This window comes from Heloderma suspectum, chromosome 4 (assembly GCF_057233095.1).
Source record: "Heloderma suspectum isolate Gila_16-S chromosome 4, 16-S_ref, whole genome shotgun sequence".
Taxonomy (NCBI): Eukaryota; Metazoa; Chordata; class Lepidosauria; order Squamata; family Helodermatidae; genus Heloderma; species Heloderma suspectum.
The window spans coordinates 97,787,409-97,792,133 of record NC_139461.1 but is presented as its reverse complement, the minus strand read 5'-3'; the positions used below and the strand labels follow the sequence as shown (position 1 = coordinate 97,792,133).

Below are 4,725 nucleotides of genomic sequence, written 5' to 3'. Positions count from 1 at the left end.
GTAAGGCTGTGAACGACTCATGTCCAGTCAGTGTATATTTAGTACTGAGCTAGATGGATCAATGATGTGAGGCAGTAATAAGGCAGCTTCCTGCACTGAAGTTAAATAACACCTGTAAATGTCTAGTACTTGGACCTCATGAAACATATAATACTTACGCTATCTCCTCTTGTTTTGGGGGAAAATGGGCCTTTTGGACTGGCCCATTACATCAAGATTTGTATGAATGGAAAGACATCAATAAGGGACATGACATCATCTTAACTTTGTTGTTTTGCATGTCAACTGAGAACTCGATGGACACAATTAGAAATTGTTCTTTGGATAAGCTGCTCCAGGGATTACAAGAGAAACTGTAGCTGAATTTGGGCCCAGCTCCTACCTGTTCCAAATTGCTGGGGTCAGCTCTTCACTAGTCTTGTCAGCTTGTTCTAAGGTAGTCAGAAATTGGTTTCAAACCAGTCTTTCTGTAGAAAAACACCAGCCTAAAAGATTCCCATCTTTTGTTATCCATTTGCAAATATCCCTTGTTGAAAAAGGAAATAAAGAAAAAGTAAATGAAGAAAGATGTGCCTGGAATAAACAGACTTTTTGAAACTCTCTTTTGGTTGGGATAAATGTTTTTGTGCCGTGGAATGATTCTTAACACTCCAGTACCTGAAATGCAATTTTTGTACTTGATTACTAAAGACACAGAAAGTATGTCAAAGTTTACTTTCAAAATTCATAAGACACTCATAAAAGCAGTAATTTGGGTGTCTTTGAAATACTCCTTTTTGTGGTTGCAATCCTATACACACTTACCTGGAAGGAAGTCCCATTACGTGCAAAGGCATTAGGGATATAGGAAGGGAGCAAGCGAAGGAGAAGGGAAACAAACAACCCAGGAATTGAGAAAACAAACCACAGTTGTTGCTAGACAAATCCTGGGTAGAGCAGCAAGCCATGGGTTAACCATGAGTTAAATAAACCACGGATTAGCATTATGTGCAAACCAGGTTATTCGGTTGAACCAGACTTAATGATTGGTGGAAATCCACTGAGGCTAGAGGAAAAGATGGAGAGATTATTATAGCTGATTCCTCCTGTGGCTGCATGTGTTCCCTGAAAACCAACTCTAGAGGGTTGGGGTGGGGGGGATCCTACAGAACAGCATGAGAGCCAGTGCAGGGGACTGCAGGGGAAAGGGAACTGGCTAAAATTCTCTCTCCCTGTTTTCTCCAGTGGTGACCCTCTGCTAGACCTCAGTCACATAATGGCTGGTTTGGTTCCACCTAAGGATGGACGAAGGTCCCTTACCTGGTCCTGCAGCTGTTTTCGGGGGGGGGGAGGCGCTCTGTTTCTCCCCCCGAAATTCTTGTCAGGTGGGGAGGCGCCCTGCCCCTCCCCGCTGAAATTCTGGCTGGGGGGAGGCGCCCCATCCCTCCCTGCCGAAATTCTGGCCGGCGGGGAGTGCCCCGTCTCCCCGGCTGCGAAAGAAAAAAGTAAAGTGTAAAAAAAAAACAAAAAACATGATAGGCTACATAAAAATTTACGTAGCCTATCACGGCTAGATTTTCAAAGTCAGCCATGATAGGCTATGTAAATCTTCACGTAGCCTATCATGGCTGACTTTGGAAAAAAAAAAAAAAGCGTGTACGCAAATGGCGGTGCCCATGGGCGCCGCCATTTGCATTCCTTATTTGGGCACGGGTAGCCTACGTAAAGATTTACGTAGACTACCCGTGCCCAAATAAGGAATGCAAATGGCGGCGCCCATGGGCACCGCCATTTGCGTACACGCTTTTTTTTTTTCAAAGTCAGCCGTGATAGGCTACGTAAAGATTTACATAGCCTATCATGGCTGACTTTGAAAATCTAGCCGTGATAGGCTACGTAAATCTTTACGTAGCCTATCACTTTTTTTTTTTTTTACACTTTACTTGGAAATGGCGGCGGCGGCCGGTCGGAAGACCGGCCGCCGCTGCCACTGGAACGCCACCGAACCGCTGCCGGGACCCGCCGCCGCGAGGGACATTCGCGCGAGGTAAGTCCCATCCGGAGGGGGGGTGTGTCGGAGAATTTCCCCACCAACTTTGGGGGGCCGAATGCGTTGGCATTCAGCCTCCCGGAGATTCGTGGAGAAATTCTCCGACATCCCTTCCACCCCATAGTGTAATTTAATTTAGTACAGCGCCTGTAGATATTTATTGTTGAAATGTCATACCGATACAAGTAATTGATGAATAGTGTTATATAAATACCCTAGAAGTCAAAGGTAAATCTCTCATTGACTTTAATGGCCCTGGATTGCTTAATTAAGAGATATTTTTAACGTGATGGTATTTATACCAGTTTGATCTTGGCTGAAAAATGTATGTATCTTACTGCCTGATCCTGTGAAGATGCAATGCCTTGCTCAGTCAGACCAAGGTCCATCTAGTCAACCATTCTGTTTCCAGTGGTGACCAGTTAGATGTTTCTGGAACCTCACAAGCAGGGCAGGAAGGACTTGGCCCTTCCCTGTTCTATATCTCCAACATAGATATATGCTGCCTCTGTATATCTGTGTTCTGTTTAACTATCATGGTTAGCAGTTAACCTCCAGAAGGACATATTGAAAAGTAGCTTTTAGGTAATTCACAAACTCCTTTTAAAACAGGGCTGCCAGCTGACCAGAAAAAATAATACTGGCCTTGGTTTTGCTTTTGGGCCAGATTGCCAGAAAAGCAAGGGGCAAGGTCATTTCCTCCCACCTTTGCCAGTATTTTATTTTTTATTATTTTTTGCTCTATACTTTAGGTGAAGAAACAGCTTTCCTCCAGGTATCGTCCTTGGACTTGCCAAAATCTTCTGGGGTCTGTTCCCTGGTTGTACCACTGGACCTGCTTCTGGCACAGAGGAATCTACTCCCTGGGGCTTGGCCAGATATCCCTAAACATATCAGTTCCTTCTGGGACATGTTTTATAATTTGGTAATTATAAATATTACCGCACTGATGGCTTTTTAGAAAAAAAAGTGGTATATAAATGTTAATAATAAATAAAAATATTAAAGATCAGATCCCCAGCGACTTTGTTGTATATATTAATAGCAGCAAGGATTATGTTGGCAAAAGCTTGGCTAAGAACTTGCATACATTCAATTGAACAATGGAAAAAGAAGATCTGGATTATCATGTTGATGAATAAGATGACCATTTATAAACTGTTATGGGGAGCGGGAGGATGAACTCTGTACAGAATTTTCAAAAAATCTGGATGTCGTTCATTAACTATTGAAATGGGTACAGACTAGTTTATTTCACAACTTTGGATTTATTGAATATGTGTTGACCTTGAGGTATCTAGTATCTCAAGGAGGATTGTTTCTGAAAACAGCATTGTTGGCTTACAAGTCCTGGCTTATTTGGGTGCAATAAACCATAATCCAGGGTTCAGACATAATGTTAAGCTATCCATGTCTGATTAATTTACCTGCTCATGTGAGGAGGAGGAGCAAAGCAGGAGTGAATGGGCTGCATGCCTGAGCACACAGCTTGTCAATATTGCAGTTTAATAGGAATCTTGGCTTAAAGTGACGTGTGAATGCAGCCATGGTCCCACAATAGTACAAAACATGTAAACAAAATCATTGTAGAAAACTAAAAATAAAAACCCAAAGTTGCCAAACAAAAATTCCCACCTGATCTCCAAACTGCACACAACCTTCTCAGCCTGCTCCCTGTATCTCATATAAAGGATCCCATACTCTGCCTACCTCTCTATCACCTGCTGTTGAATCCTCTTCCATATGGGACCAGTAGCCCCCTAACAAATTCTCTCTATTTAACTGTAACCTTCATATATTTTACCATTCTTGTGGCTTCTTTTGTGGCTCCTAGCTTGCTACTTACTTCTGTGTCCCGATTAAGTGCAAAAATAATAGTAATAATGGACCATCCCAAAGTATCTCTTCATTGATGTGCACCCTTATGGAAGTCACTACTCCTCAGCAATTGTTCATAGTATATCTGACTTTATAAAAGGTAAGAGAGTAGGGCCACCCCCACAGGCTCCATTCAGACATCTCGCCAGACGATGGTTAAGAAAGTTTAACTAAGGTTTGCTATGATGTCTGAATTGAAAAATTATGTTAGCCATGGCTTGGCCTCCAAATGCCTCTGCACCTATTAACTGGAATGCTGAACCGTGGACAAAGAAATCAAGACACGCAGCTCTAAAACACGGTTTGGGCTTTAAAGTGTACTTAGTGCAAACCCTGCTTTGCTGTAATGTAGTTCACAGCTCTTTACCCCAGGGAAACCTATTCCTCTTTCTCAAAATATACTTGATGAATATATTTTATTATCTTGATTCAGAACCAAATTAGCTGAACTAAAGAAATCTCTCATCTAATTTAAATGCTAGTGGAGCTAGACTTGGGATAATTGTAACTAATTATGTTTACTTATTAAAGCCACAGTCTTGAGACTACTTACAAGCTTATTAAATCTTGCTGATTCCAGAGTTCAAGTCTAAATGGTGACTTTTAGTTTTAAACCTGTATTTAAGATGATTAGAGATTAACAGTCCAACCCACGTCATGTTATTTATTCCTTCCTATCATGATGGTCGTGTTCACCATGATTCTGTATGCAACCATATATGTTCGATGCCTATGTCGAGCTGAGTGATTTTTATTGCTTGTAGTTACATAAAGTTGCCTTTGTATCGTTTCATCCAGCTCTTCGCCAAACTCTGAAA

At 41.8% G+C, this 4,725-nt stretch overlaps 1 protein-coding gene across 14 annotated transcripts in view; it reads left to right on the top strand.

Annotated features, from left to right (window-relative positions):
• ZNF516 (zinc finger protein 516) overlaps positions 1–4,725 on the top strand; it is a 158,170-nt gene that overhangs the window by 23,956 nt on the left and 129,489 nt on the right. For 3 of the 14 annotated variants that reach the window (XM_084850022.1, XM_084850017.1, XM_084850015.1), the window contains exon 2: positions 2,782–2,954. The exons of the other annotated variants lie outside the window; for them this stretch is intronic. The gene's annotated coding sequence lies outside the window, so the exon portion shown is untranslated. The remainder of the gene's footprint in view (positions 1–2,781; positions 2,955–4,725) is intronic. 14 annotated transcript variants of the gene reach the window in all.